Source organism: Protopterus annectens, chromosome 2.part2 (genome assembly GCF_019279795.1).
Source record: "Protopterus annectens isolate FY-2018-M chromosome 2.part2, PAN1.0, whole genome shotgun sequence".
Classification (NCBI taxonomy): domain Eukaryota; kingdom Metazoa; phylum Chordata; order Ceratodontiformes; family Protopteridae; genus Protopterus; species Protopterus annectens.
Genome location: NC_056730.1, coordinates 1,030,133,341 through 1,030,149,768, shown reverse-complemented (window position 1 = coordinate 1,030,149,768; position 16,428 = coordinate 1,030,133,341).

Below are 16,428 nucleotides of genomic sequence, written 5' to 3'. Positions count from 1 at the left end.
TATATATAGATATATATTTATATATATATATATATATATATATATATATATATATATATATATATATATATATATATATATATGTACATATACATACATTTATATATGTACTTTAACTGACATTATTATCTACAAGCTACCAACTAGCATGGCTGTTTCTGTTCACACACTACTATTATGGGAATCCAGTAGTTTTGACAGTAATTCTAGATGACATGCTTTGTGTACTACACATTCTATATTCCCTTTACATTCATCCCTACTATTACATGTTATATTTATTTTAGCACAATGCTCTTGTATAAGAGTCATGGCTTAGTGGTAGGACATACAGACTAGTGTTTCCAAGGTCCTGGGTTCGGGACTGACAGAGCATGCGCACTTGCGGTTAGCTCTGCGCACACACCCACTTACAACCACTTAACAGTGCTTACTCTGGCGCACACCCGCACTATTTTCTTTGAAAGAAAAGAAAATGGTGAGACAGGAAAGTGGTGAAAAAGGGGTCACAAAGAGGGTAGGACAGTAGGGAAACAAGCTTGGGATTTGCAGGAGGGATGTAAGTAAGGCCCATAGCTGCCCATTTCTTCATCAGCAACAGCTGTGCATATGTATCTAATTTGGTGTGACATTTGAAACCTTCCACCCCTGAGAGAGGTGTCAGGACAACAATAATACTTGTTGTACAGCCAATTGTAATTGATAGTTTCCATGTCCAGCAGACATGTGTGCGCAATGGGCAGCTATGTATGGGGCGTAATTTTTTTGTGGGTACAGAGTGCCCTTTTTTTTTTTCAGGTGAGAGTGGTATGTCAGGTGAAGGAAGTCGGTACAGCTGGGGAGGTAGGTTGGGTAGGTAAACAGACAAGACAAACAAGATGCATACAGGGGCAGTGTATGACACGTGTGGGGGGTTACACAATTGACGGGGACGGAGGTTTGGATATCCAGAGCCCATGAGCCCACAGATGGCAACAGTGGAACTGATATCTCCACCCTTAGGCAGTTGCCACTGTTCCTTCACTGCCCAGGACGAGGCTGTGCTGGGGGCTGTGTAGGCCGGGCAACAGGCATGCCCATTAGTTGCACCACCCATGCCTCAAGCTGGCGTAGGGGCTCGAGAACAGAGTCCTGAATCTCCCTACGCACCACAGTCCTGATGCTACGGAGGGTGAGTGGTGGTTCTCCTCCGGCCACACTTGCTGAGGGGGGGGGGGCGAGCCCCATCCCCTGCAGCACTTCCACCCGCAGGTGGCACAGGGCCACCGGAGTAGGGTCTGGACTCGGCACTAGTGCCAGGTGCACTCTCCAGCTGAGGTGGGAGAGATGGGTTCGCTGGAACCTGCCTTCCCTGTCGTCCTATGTTTTGCATTATGTCATGACAGTTTGGGTTAGTGACATATAATACCATTCACAATTAGTTGTAACAGCATGCATTAGTATTCCCATTAACCAAACACCCAGATATTCACACCATTGAACAGCGTGCATAACACATGCATAATTTGACCAGAAATACACAGTCCAACAACATGCAGGGTTAATTGATGGCAACAGGCCATCAGGTTTGGATGTATGAACAGGGCAGATGCATCAATGGACATGCAAATATATATGACCCAACAGGACAAACGTCCAGGGGTGTTCATTATGATTGCACATACCATTTTTCAGTTTCCTATGTGATAACTATTTCAACTTGGTGATAGGACTGTTACTGAAACATCAATATACATTTTATTGTTCTTCATACACATTCATATCTAGCTTTGTTCAGCTACATCATCCTGCTACATTTGCTTTATATAGCTGTAAACAAGTGTGGCTGTTTGGTATATCATACAATCATCCTATCTGCATATTGCAGTCTGAGAGCAACATATCCAGATTTTGGGATACACATTCCAGATGCAGCAACACTTTGAACAGATTTTGCTGTTTGGTTTTGGTTCTCACATGCATTTCATTCTGTCTTGACTGCAGTATACTTTATTCAGGGGTTATTACTACTGTATTGCTGGATTCATGACACTTTCTCACACTCTCTCACTTGCTTTCATTTTACTATTCAGGATGGTACTTACTTCTAGGCTTTATTGACATGTTTTACCTGTAGTTATTACAATCCTTTCCAGCAGTCTCACTTCTGTCATGTTTCAGTATTTCAACAGGGATATATTTCACACATGTGATTTCATCATCTTCTGCAGCTATACCTTTCAGCCTGCTGCAGGTTGTGTACTATTTTCTTACAGGTAGGGCATTTTTATTTCAGAATATATGTCAGACAGTTTCATTTTTCAGTTTAACTTACAGGCTGAAACACACTTTTGTAATCAAGCAATACTTGCAGACACTTCCACACTGTTACTTGCACATTTTATTCCTTACTGACTACACTGCACTCTTTTGCTGACTGTCATACTTTTATATTTCTTTACAGTTACTGGTAGTGGATTACTGACCTGCCTGGTGGCGCAACCGCACCAGCCTATCGGCATAGGCTCTGCGGTTCGCAGAACGGACACCTGCAGCTGTAATATAACTGAAGTAATATTGGAATACACATCTCCATAATATCAGCTAGTTTAATTTCTTACATACATAATTAAATGTAACTTACTCAGTAGTGGGGCGTTGGGTGTTTGCCAGGCCTCCTGGATCCAAAGGTTCAGTTGGTCCTGCTTGTGTCTCTTCAGGTCCGCATGGTGATGACGAACCTGCTCACCTGTCCTTGGAATCCCTGTGGCACTGGTGAGATCATGAGCCAACCGGTCCCATGCCTTGGCCCTGTATGCTCTCCAGAGGACCTGGCCCTGCATGAGTTGGGCCTCATGATTGTGGACTAGGAGCCAGACCATGTACCTGGACTCCTCAATGCCCCACCTCTGTGCTCGAAAGCAACTACCCTCTCCTACTCCTGTCATTCTGCCTGCAGGTCAGTTCTACAATTGTTTATGCTATTCCCGCCTATGGGGCTTATATAGTCCATTTTTCCCGCACATATCTGTGATTGGCCATTTTGGAATTGTATCAACTTCAGTAAACCTGCATTGTCATGTTCCAGTTTGTATTCATTCCTATATATTAGCTATTATTGCATTTATAGGTACTGCTGTCAGGGCTTAGTGGTTCAGTACCTTGACTATGGTGTATAGTATCCTGGGTTTGAACCTGGCCACTGCTTTTTATTTTTCATGACTGTCTAGACATGCTGAGGGGTGTGTCTGTGTAAAGTCAGTTTTGATACGGCTTGCTCAACGTTGCCCCGTCGGTTAGCTTGTTTGCGCAGTGCGCAGCTCCGCGCAAATAGGGTACGCTGGTTTAAGCCTCATTTGGCTATAAGCACGCATATTATGCTCAGCTCAGCTAGGGGCACATAGATTCAGCGTGTTAAACTACTGCTCAGCTACGGGCACTCATTTTGCACCAGTTAACCAACTGCTCCCCTACGGGCATATGCACTCACCCTGTTAAACTGTAGCTCAGCTATGGGCACATCTGGCATTTTTTTATTCTTTTGTTACCTCACATTTCGTCAATATAAATGGGCTATTTCATTGCATTTTACATAAACTGTGGTTTTATGTGTACATATTTGTCAGGGACTTGTTTCCTGCTTATTTTGCTAAAAATAGAAAATTGGTGTTACGGGGGCTCGAACCATGGATGCCTGCTCTTCAGCCAACATCTCTACTTCTACGCTATTGCTTCCTGGCTCATTTTGCATATTTAGTTCTTACATGCTTTCCCACTGACTGCTAACTGTAGCTGCGCTACGGGCACGCCTGCGCAAACGAGCGCACTCACGGTTAAACATCTTTACAATTTAAAAAAATATATAACATGTTTATTTATATGTTTTCTTTTCATAGTCTGTGGGGGCATGTGTTGTGTTCTCTTTATTCACATTTCCGTGGACTCTGTCGTGGGTGTTTACTTTGGGACATTTTCCTCTTCTGGGGGCGTGTCCGCTTACAGGGCTCGGCCTACGGACATGCCCCCCACTGTCTTACACGGACCGTGTTAGCCTTATGTGTGATTCAGCATGCTCTCATGAATATGCAGAGCATGCTGACATCACTCCGTTTAACTGCAGCCTCCGTGCATGAGTTATAACTCTTACACGGCAGCTTCGTGAATCCTGCCCGATATCTTTTAAGCCAAAAGTCTTCTGGGAATCTTCACCATTCCCATCAGCACTGACAAATCAAATTATGTGGTTGATGGTTTCATTCAGCAATGCATCATGCTAAAAGTCATGGAATGCCAGTTCCTTCTACATTACTGAATTATCTTTAATATCCACCTTCTGCTACAGCCAGATAATACTATTCATGTTTGTATTTTACTTTGTGGCTAGCACTGTACCCTGCTACAATATGTTCACAGCACCTGGCTACGTACCCCCTTAACTGACATCCAATTTAAATCCAGCTAGAGTAGGCACCTCCTCATTGAAATTGATGTCCTTCCCTGATAATTTATACCTCAATTTCATCCATAATCAGTGAGTTTAGACTTCCAAGCCAAATTCCTGTCAATGTGCTGCATGCTTGAGACCATGACTAATATGATGGAGTACTCAAAATTGCACTTAAAAAGAATGTCAATAGAAATGAACATGCAGTAAAATCAGGAATGATATAAGAGAAAATGCAGTCTACTTTGTGAACTGTAAAAGGATGAGTTATTACCTAACAACACACTGCCATTTATCAGAATATATCTTATGCAAAAGGGATAGCTTATTAACCGAGGCACATAATATCTTTCATTCATCTTGTATCTTGACCCAGAAGGCTCTTAAATAGGAGAGAGGAATAATCCAATTTTAGGTTTAAAACATAGTCCTCACCCCAATACAATAAGTAGTAACAGAATCCTCTGGATATGTCCCTTCTCTACAATAGACAGAAAAGAACGTTTTTCTTTTTTGGCCTGCACCTCTGCACATAACTGGAATAAGCTTAACAAACACCACCATCTCATCAAATTGTCATTTGTCCCTCTCTGTCACATTTCACTGTCTTGCATGGAATTTTTTGCGTTGACTTTTTTTCATTTTCCATTTCCAGTTAGGTAAATTAAATTGTCTTATCTTGAGGAGGAAGTAAATTTCCTCATCCTTCTGGTGTGCAGTTTAATACTAAGAGAGACTGACAGACTGATGGTTGGAGTCTACTACTGACTCACTGCTTCAATCCACAGTGCTGTTGCTGCTATTAATCTGCTTTGCCATCCGTGGCTTGCCCTTCCAGACCCAGCAAAATCCCAATCCCTAATTGACTGGGATGGAACTCTTCGGCTGGCTGCCTGGGTTGAGTTGTGACTGTAACATAACTGTTTTTTTTTTTACTTAACTATCACACTACAGTGGGGAAAGGGGCATATTTTTCCATGGCAGGCAAGTGTTTACTTGCCCTGGGAAAAAGTACGTGGTTCGGAGTTTTAAGTTTCGTTATTTTTGTCTCGCAAAAATAACGTTTTGAATTGTGGGCTTTCAGTATATCAAAGCAGATCCATATCTATATCTGTCTATCTACCTAGATAGATAGATAGATAGATAGATAGATAGATAGATAGATATGTGTGTGTATACCTAACTTTAACAAAAATACCCAAAGTCAACCGCTAAATCAATGACCACATATAGTCGTAAAACATGGAAGTCAAAGCAGCACTAACATGATGCATGCACTGAGAAACAGAGTTGATGCATGCAATTTCAAACTACAAAAAAATAAATAAATAAATAAATAAAATATTGCTAATTATATATAATAAAATCAAGATCATGAAATCCCAGGGGAATGGGAATATTCCCTGTCCGGAAGATTATCACACTTGCACACCTTTTATCAAATGTCTAGTCAACCATATGTGTTTGACTAGACAACTGTAGACATTAAACACATTTGACATCTTTCCTGGCATACCGATATATATATATATATATATATATATATATATATATATATATATATATATATATATATGTATATATATATATATAGGTCTACTTTTATTAGTTGAAGTTACATTACTTTGACTAACAAAAGTACGACCTGACTTCCAAGAAAGTACACTTCAGCAAAAGTGCACTTTCGCAAAGGCCAGTTCACCGAAGCATGATACAGTGAGGATAAGGAAATATATCCTTTTCCCTAATGTAGTGTGATCTTGTAGTTAGTATATTTAAGTAGCGGGGGTGTGGGGGGGTGCAGGGGGGTGAGCTTTGAAAAAAATATCAAATGTGTACAGCACAGTTTCAGACAAAAGGGCATCTCAAGATCTGAAAATCTGGGCATATAGCTCATCAAGTCTGACCTGCCATAGCTGCAGATCTCCCTAAATGAACAAATATCTTTAAACTGTACATCTAATGGAAGTCAAAATGAGTTGCATATCTTAAGAAATGGTCAGCTCAATGAAATGATGATGGAATAGGAGTTTGGGTGCTGGAAATTAGCTGAAAACTAAAGACTGTACAATTGTCTGCAACTGTACATGTTGAGATGAATTTTTCACTATTTATTGCAAGAGTGATCCCATGACTGTTATTTAGTCACCCTTCCATTTAACTTATTTTTTCTTTGTTCCCTATGCCCTTCAGCTGACCATCAGCTGTCCACCTCCTTCTCCTATTGCCCTGACCTCCCACCCTCTACCACCCAGAGGAAAGAATGGGGACAAGGAAGAAAGATTTAGCACCTGTATTAGTTTCCAGCTGAGTCCATCCTTCGTAGACTCAGGAGGAGATATGGTGCAGAGCTAATCCAGTAGCACCATACAGTTTAAGTGAGCACCAGAGCTTTCCCTAAACCCAACCACACTGATGCTAGCATATTCTTCTAGTGGATGGATGGGCATTAGGTAGGTTATTTGAGTATGTAATTGCCCAAGGATCTAAGCATTCATGCCTCCTTAATCAGCTCGCTCATACAGCGGAACTCTCTGACTTAAGGCATCCACAAAGGCCCAAGGGAAGATCTACCTTAATCAGCAGCTATATCCACTCAGAATAGAAACACTGACCATCTCTGCCACTCCATCAGGTGCCTGACTGGCCATGCTCAGGTCTTCATCCCTCTACACCATCACAGTGGTTCCACCCTTCCCGATAAATATTAACTTCCCACTAGAAGCTTCTTGTGTTTCCTTACAAGGAGCCTACCATTATTAAAAAAAATAGGAAAAGCTGATTCAGCTTTATTAGCCAGCTTTTTCAGTAGTTTCTGAGCTGCATGGACAGCACTTAAAACAGTTCTACATGATATGAATGCTTGCATACTATAAACATTATTCACTGGGTAGTTTGTCAAAATCTTTGCTTAAGATAATACATTATTCATGAATAGGTTGTCATTAAACACCATTTTGTCCAGCATGTATAAAACTTACATTGAAGATGCCATATGAAGCAATATGTTAAAATGAGAATTGTAATGCTGTTACAACATTTTGTGCAGTGACAAAGGCCCAGGCTGTCACTGCTGGTTTATGAAGCAGGATCAGCTAAGTATTTTCTTTAAAAGATCTATATGTAGCAATAATTCTGAGTATTGATTGTTTTGCTTAGAAAATAGAAACAAAACTTCAGTAGTCAATGAAAATGTGTGAGTCAGTCTGTGTTGATGAACAGCTCTCTAGCCAGCTGGTACAAATACTCTTCAGAACTGTATGCTGCCCATTCCCAGACTCTGGCTTGGTAAATAGTGAGACTAAAGAGGGGAAAGATATGCTAATAATGGCATCTACTGAGTGCCACCAGTGCATGTTAAAAATCTCCCTGTGGTAGTATATAGTGGCAATCAAGATGTGAGAAGTATATGGTGGTTATAACAGTGTACAAGATATGTGGCTTAAACATTCAACTGCTTTAACACAGACTCACATTTTTTTGTATCTTTGCATTCATAGATCCCAAGAGAAAGCAGGTAGGAAAACAAAGCCAGCTAGCATTAATTCAAAATGACCTTAGTTCTAATTGTAAAATATACCTGAATTCAGTGAATTGAGAATGACAAAAAGAGAAAAGTTCACATTCAAATTGATGGTGTTTAAAGAGGCTTTAAGCCTAATTAGCTGTATGTAGTTACCTGTTACTTTAGTACAGTGTAAGCATTCGCATTATTTTTGTATTTAACTGTAAAGTTTTTTTTTATAAATTATTTAATTACTGTGCCCTTGGCTTGGGAGTGCCTTCTGTGTGGAGTCTGCATGTCCTCCCCGCGGTTGGGTAGCTTTCGAAAGAAATGCGTGCATAAATGGACATGCCTTCATTGAAGGTTGGGCGTCGAGCTGGCACCTCGACATTTCGTAAAAAATCTACTGCCAATCATTAGTGGGCCGGAGTTCCGATGTGGCAACCCCTTACCGGGAAAAAGCCAAAAGACAAACAGACATTTAATTACTGTGCACTAAACATTTTTTCATGATTCACATAAAATATAAGAAGGTTTGGATATATTTTAAAATGTTTATAGTAGAATATTCAAGCAAATGTAATTGTTTATTCTGGTATTCCTGATTATGCATTAAAATGCTGCTACTGAATAAAGAACTTATTTTATATTCAAAGAAGTTTATAAGACTGGACTGTAATAAGAGCTAAGCTGGAGTTTTCTGTTTAAGGCTTCACTTGCCCCTAAATGTTGCTAATTCTATATGTCTGTTTCTATCTTTCTTCTTTTCTTTCTATTTTTACATACTCTTTTCAAATGGAAGGTAGAGACAAAGGAGAAGGAATAATTAAAGGAAGTCCCTGTCTTTTCATACATCTCGTTAGATTCCTATACTGTTTTACAAGAAAAAGGAAAAAAAAGTACATAATGACTTCTAGCCCTAATATTAGCTATGAAGGAAAAATGCTGAGGGGGCAGGAAAGTTCAGAAAGAAACATAATATGACAGCGCAGTAGCAAATATCTCAGTGAAGATAGAGCAATGCAGCCTAAGGGGGTTTAGGAATGTATAAGCGCTGATATACTAAGGACGTGCCTGTGATAATATCTCATAATGAAGTCTCGCTGTCATTAAAATGGTAGTCATCACACAAGTGAATGGACCACACTGTGAGTGATCACATGACTTGGGGGCATCAGCATGCAAGTAGCATGCCCAAACCTATGCACATTCACATGGTGATTGAAGTACATCATAGCTGTAACACTAGCATAGCTGAAACTTATATAAGGACTACTCAGCAAAGTGCTAACCATTTTACTATATAAATTGGAAGGAAGGAGTGGGTAATAAGACAGAAAGGGAAAGGGCAAGCAGAGGAACATAGAAAAAAAGAATGGGAAGTGAAGATTGGTGATGAGGTGCATGAAGTAGGGTATTTTTTTGTCGGACAAGCATACTTTTTATTTTTATAAGAAGCGGAGATGAAGAAGATGGAATGGTAAATGTGAGGGCAGGAAGTAAAATACAGTGATGACAGCATGGGCAGATGCATGAATATATAATTGAGACAAAGACTGACAAAAGAGGTAGTGACACAAAAGGTAAGTGGCAAAAGAGATTTACCGACTGATAGAGTGTGGACAACTTTTTATACAGAGGACTGGATAAAAACAATGGATGTGAAGTGACATGCAAGGGAGGAGAACACCATAACTGGGGACAGGGTGGCTGAGGAAAACCAGCAAAGCCATACTAGAGGGGAACCTGCCCAGATGTCAGGCAGCTCTGTGGCTAATATTATGGGTGAGTTGTGCCATTGGTGGTCTGATGATCAGGATTGTCCAATTATGCAACCCTGTTAGCCAAAATGAAGTGTTGCAGGATAACAATGCAGACATTAAATTGCTAGTTCACCTCAGTCCTCATCAGATATTAAACCTTGTACTAGGTGACACAGATTGTCTGATGAGAAGCATGTCACCCATTAGAAAATCAGTAGTGGAGGTCACCAGTAATCCATCCACATCACGTTCCACAGGATGACCTTCATCATCATGCAGAGAGGCACAGCAAGTGAATGCTGGGAGCCCAAAGTTTGTTACTGTGGCTGAAGCAGAGCATGGTGACTGGGGCAAAATAAAACAACAGAGCAACATAATTAATAAACAATAAAAAAAGAAAACAAAACCTGACACAAATATAATGGTCAATGTTATGTGGTTTATATTAGTAAAACAGGGCATGCAAGAAGAAAAGCAACAGTGAGCAAAGCAATATAAAACCTATAGAAATGGAATACATTATTATGCAAATGATGATAAGAGAGGTACACCAGTACCAGGACAGTTGTCAAAGTTTATGACAGTAACTGGATTAATAAACTAGTCTATAAAGCCAATGAATAATTAAGCAATGGCTAAACATTAAAATGAAAGAAAAAAACTGTCCAGTGTTGTGGTAAACTGATTAAGTACAGTTATACAGTAATGCCAGCAGTACTGCCTAGAGACACTGGTTACCAATCCTGTTCTCTTCAATCCCATGCTGCCTCAAAACAGAAGACAGACATTAATGAGTACAGCATATCCATAACAGAAAATGGTATCCACAGCATGCCTCTTGATGTTATGAATATGCTGTGCTCATTTATGTTGGTACTGACTGTCACAGAGGCACATGGAACTGGCATCACTCAGTTCCCTGGAAGTACATGTCAGACATCCAGTTTATTTAGCGGATCATCAGTACCCTACAGAAGGTGTTCCCAGAGTGAAAATTGCAGACAGGGTGCGCACTTTTATTTTGCTGAGACCACATGATGCACATTGACAGGCAGCACAGTAGTGATATGACCATCTATGCTGGCATAATATACATAACTAGTAGCACAGGGAAGGGTGACACTAGTGTGATAAGGTTCCACTGGAGAACCCACTTTACATGTCCTCCAAGACCATGCATGGGCATGGCGGTCAGTTGGGTAACATGATAACTATGGTCATTAGTCATTAGAGATATGGTCAGTAGTATCATGCAGGCTGTAATTATCCCATATATGCTCCCCATGTGTGCACACCATGCATAACTCAAAGCCTTATGCATGAGCAGGACAAGGCCTCATAATATGGAATAGTGGCAATAAAGTATTGCATTATTGGTGCAATTCGCAAATTATCACACATTGCTACAAGCCCATTTTAGCATAACAAAAAACAGTTACCATTTTCTGGGTGACTGCATTATACAGAGAATCAAACTTGCTGTTGTATATCAGCAGAGAGAATCCAACAAAAGTAAATACCAGAATTTACTACATACCTCTCATCTGTCCAGATTTTTGCAAAATGTCCAGATTTTTGCCTCATATTTTTGTTCTTTTTCTCATAAAATTATGGTTTTCTGGCAATTTATTAGCAAATTATTGAGGGTTGAAGTCAGAAAATGGCAGATATTCAAGTTTCAGACTCCATACCATTCAGAAAATTATTGCTGATGCAAAACCTGTTATTCTATCAACTTTCTAAGTTTGTAAGGGCAATATTTAAAAAAGTGTCCCTATTGTTGGGTCTTTGTACCCCCATTATTTATGACTTTGTCCAGATTTCTTGATCTAAGAGGTTGACAGGTATGATTTACTGCATTAAAGAGAAAGTGACAACAGACATGGTAACTGGTAATGGACCCCTGAATTGAATTCACTGCTCAATGAGCTTGGCCACCACAGTCACTTACTCACATTACTGCAGTTTGTGTAGTAACATTGCACTGGCCATAACAGGAATCTGACAGGCTGGGTAGGGTCTCAAACTGACAGAACCCAGGGAAAAAGGGTAGACAGTTTACAGTCTTGTGGGGGAGTTACTTTTGTTTATAATATAGCACAAGGAGCAGACAGAAAAGGCTGCAGTGATGTGGAGAGGAGCATCCTTATCATGGCTAAAGGAATAACGAATACAAGTCCAGTTCCATGGGCTCAAATTGATAGGTTACAGTCAACAGGGAAGACAGATTACAGTCCTGTGCTCAAGTTAATATTTACTCGCACAGAGCACAAAGAACAGACAGAACAGTGTGCAGTCCTGTAAAAGAGTGTGGGTCATCCTTACCTTAGCTAAAGGAATAACCAGGATAAGCTGCAGTCTCATGGGAGGGGGGATTCATTCTACAAAATCACAGGGAATAGTGATGACAGATTGCAATGCTTTTGTGAGTGGTGTTTCATACAAGCCAGAGCATGGAGAACAGACAGAAAAGCTAGCAGTACTGTGTGGGGGGGGGGTCATCCACCCAGGGAGCAAGGGACTACCAGGACAAGTTGTAGTCCTCTGGGGGTAGATTCATCCACCCAAAAACACAAGGAACAAGCAGGATAGGTTGCAGATCTCTGATGGGGAGTCATCCACCAAAGACACAAGAATGACATTCAGGCTCGGCCACAGTGATGCTGTTAGTGTCTATACACTGCTGTTTATATATACAGATAGCTGGATAGGCCACAGGTGATGCTGAGCCTTAGGTACACTGGTCAAATGCCATGCTATCTGCATAGGGATAAAGGACAACAGGAGTGTCTCATATGTCCACAATCAATACACAATCCCCCGGATTCACTAAACCTCCGTGTAAGAATAAATAAGTCTTACTTGGAGGCTGCAGTTGAACAGTATGATGTCAGTGTGCCATGAATATTCATGAGGGCACACTGACTCTACCCCAAGTCTAACATGGACCGTTCAGGCAAGCAGAGGGCGTGCCTGACTGCCGAGCAGTCTAAAGGTCCATGCCCCTGCAAGTGTGTGAAATGCAAAACGTCAACACACAAGAATGAGCCCGCTCAAATGTTCATGTACCCAACACCACACTCCCTGACATTGTAAACCCCCAGCACAGTTATAAAAAGTAAAACATTAATTTTTTTTCTAATTCCCAATATAGCTGCCCGTATTTGCGCATGTGTGTGCGAGTGTGCCCATTGCTTAGCTGCAGTTAGCAATCTCGACATGGAAGAGCATAATAAGGAATGTGTATGCAAATTACACCAAATAATAATAGCGTAGTGGTAGAACGTTCGCGCAAAGAGGAGGCATTCATGGTTCGTGTCCCACCACTCCCCTTCCTATTTTATGTTAAAAATGAGTATATGAAATAATTCCTGACATATATGATTAAACTTTTACTAAAAAGCATTGGAATGGCCTATGTATCAGTGAACAAAATGCAAATTTATAAAGGAACCTGACATATAATTGTCCGCTGTTAAGCAACGCTTTTCCCAGCGCAATATAGTTGCCCGTAGTTAAGCAGCACTTTACCCAGCGCAATGTAGTTGCCCATAGCTAACTAGCACTTTACCCAGCACATTGTAGTAGCCCATAGCTAAACTGCACTTTACCCAGTGCAATGTAGTTGCCCATAGCTAAATAGTGCTTTACCCAGTGCAATCGGTTTGCACGGAGGTGTGCACTGCACCAACCAGTGCACCATCAGGCAACGTAGAGCAAAGTTGCTTAAACACAGCCACACCCCCTAACCTGTCTGGACAGTATAAAATAAAAAGCAATGACAAGGTTCAAACCCAAGACACTGTGCACAATAATCAAAGTACTGAACCACTAAGCCATGGCAGCTAGGATAAGAATCCACTATTAACATACATAAACTTATATATGCTAGATTAACCATTGCTAAGCAGGTCTGCAGTCAGCCGAGAATTTTCATAAACGTACAATCACAAAAAAGTGCGGGAAATGCGGTATATTTAAGCTCCATAGGCGGGAATACTCGCCATAACTGTAGCTCAAATCTGCAGTTAGAATGTCTGGTGCTGGAGAGGATACTCACTTTAGAGCGCAATGCTGGGGCATTCAGGAGTCAAAATACATGGTTTGGCTCCTCGTCCTTCGTCATGAGACTTGATTCCTGCAGGGCCAGTTCCAATGGACGTAGTATAAGGCAGTGGCTTGGAACCAGTTGGCTCATGAACTCACCAGTGGCATAGGCGTCCCTCAGACTGGTGAGCAGGTCCGTCACCACCATGCAGACCTGAAGAGATGGAAGCAGGACCTTCTGAACCAATGGATCCAGGAGGCCCATCATATGCATGATGCCCCACTACTAAGTAGGTAGCCACGGAATGCAGTATGTAAGACATGCTAATATAGTCTAATTAATGGATAGGTATGTCTCAATATCCCTTCATTTACTTCACAGCTGCAGGTGTTCCTGCTATGAATCAGCCAGCCTATGCAGATCGGCTGCTAAGACTGCGCCACCAGGCAGGTTAGTAATTATTCTGCATGTATTGCTATATGATATATGTGAGGGAGCATGACAAAAGTGTTGTAGCCCAATAATACAGCAATAAAATGGCCTGAATAAATCCTCTGCATGTACTGTTATATAACATAAGTCAGTGTACCAGAAATAGAGTGTACTAACCCAGCAATAAAGGTAAAATAAGTCTGGAATACTATCTCTGCATGTACTGTCATAACATATAAGTGAGCAGGCCTAAAAACTAGTGTTGCAACCTATCAATAAAGGTATAATATATCCTGAATATGTCTTCTGTATGCACTGTAATATCAAATAAAGGAGAGAGCCTGTAGAAAAGAGTGTTCAATGTAATTAATAAAGGTATAATACTTGTAGTGTGTCTGTGTCACTTACTTTGAAATGTTGTCGTACCCTTGCAATAAATAAATAGTACTGTTGTATTAGGTGCTGTCAACCCACAGTTGTGCAGTCCCATAAGAAGTGGATGAAGGAAGTGGCAGAAGCTGTGAAGAATATAACATTTATTCCCTGAATAAATCCTCTGCATGTACTGTTAGATATCATAATTCAGATAGCCAGGAATAGAGTGTAGTAACCCATTAATAAAGATAAAATATGTCTGGAATACTATCACTGCATGTACTGTCATATAAAATAAGTGAGGGAGCCTAAAAAAGAGTGTTAAAGGTATAATATGTTCTGAATAGGTCTACTGTATGCACTGTAATATCAAATAAAGGAGAGAGCCTGTAGAAAATAGTTTTAATGTGAATAAGAAAGGTATAATACTTGGAGTGTGTCTGTGTCAGTTACTTAGAAATGTTGTTGTACCCTTGCATTAAATAAATATTACTGTTGTATTAAGCGCTGACAACCCACAGTTGTGCAGTCTCATATAAAGTGGATGAAGGAAGTGCCAGTAGCTGTGAAGCATGTAACAGTCCTCAACAGTTGTTAAATGGCTGACATGCATAGGTAAATCTGGCACACGAGTAGCTTGTCAAGGTGTTCCCCAGAAATGTGAGTGTGCTACATGAAATGTAGGGTTCTGTAGAAAATCTAGTGAAAATGTCACGTGAACACATCCAGATGTGCAGATACATAAATATATAAATACAATACAAGTATTTAGCAGTAACATCTGCATCTTGGACAGTTGCTATGTCAGATATAGGTCAGGTATATAATGAATTAGCCAAACCCATTACGCAATCTAATGCATGTTGCCTAGTGTAATAATACATGTAGGGGATATACACATGCAGTCAATAGGAATGTAGTGTAGAGTTAAAGTACTAATAAGATGTTAATGGAGGTTTCTTTTTACACCCTACTCCATGTGCATAAACAATGCAATTCCACACCTCAATGGGTATGTCTAATCTCAAAACATTTGTTGGGACATATGTCCTATTGTTCTATTAAATCTGCATTTACTTTGATGCATGTCCCCTGTTAAAACACCACAATCTTGGTGGCCTGTTGCCACCAATTATCCCTGCATGCTATTGTAATGTCCACTGTTGTTCAATATATGCATGTGTTATGCTTGCTGTTCAACTGTTGTAAACCTGGTGTGTTGGTTGAATGGGAATATTACTGCATGCTGTTACAACTAATTTGGAATGCTGTTGTCTATGTTGTAATTAAACACACCTAATCATAGAACATATGGGAAGGCTGGTCCCAGCGGACCCACCTGTCCCTCCTCAGCTGGTGATTGCACCTGGCACCAGCAGGTCTGGTGCCCAGCCCGGGCTACCCTCCTCCGTTGGTCCTGTACCACCTTCAGGTGGAAGCGCTGCAGGGGATGGGGCTCACCTCCCTCCTGCAAGCGTGGGTGGAGAAGGGCCACCTGTCACCCTTCGAAGGATCCAGGTTGTGGTGCGTAGGGAGATCCAGCATTTAGTCGCTGATCCCCTATGCCAGCTCGAGGCGAGAGTAGCGTGACTCACAGGTGAGCCTGCCCCTCCTATGCACAGTGACCCTCGGGTCTGTGAAGGTTCAGTGGTGACTGCCCATGGGTGGGGATCTCAGTCCCACTGTTACCATCTGTGGGTTCATGGGCTTGCAATATCCAAACATCCGTCCCCGTCAATTGTGTTCACCCACTCCATGTGTCATACTCCGCCCCTGTATGCATCTTGTTTGTCTTGTCTGTTTACCTACCCAAACTACCTCCCCAAATATACCTACTTCCTCTACCTCACTTTCCACTCTCACCTGAAAAAAATGGGCAATC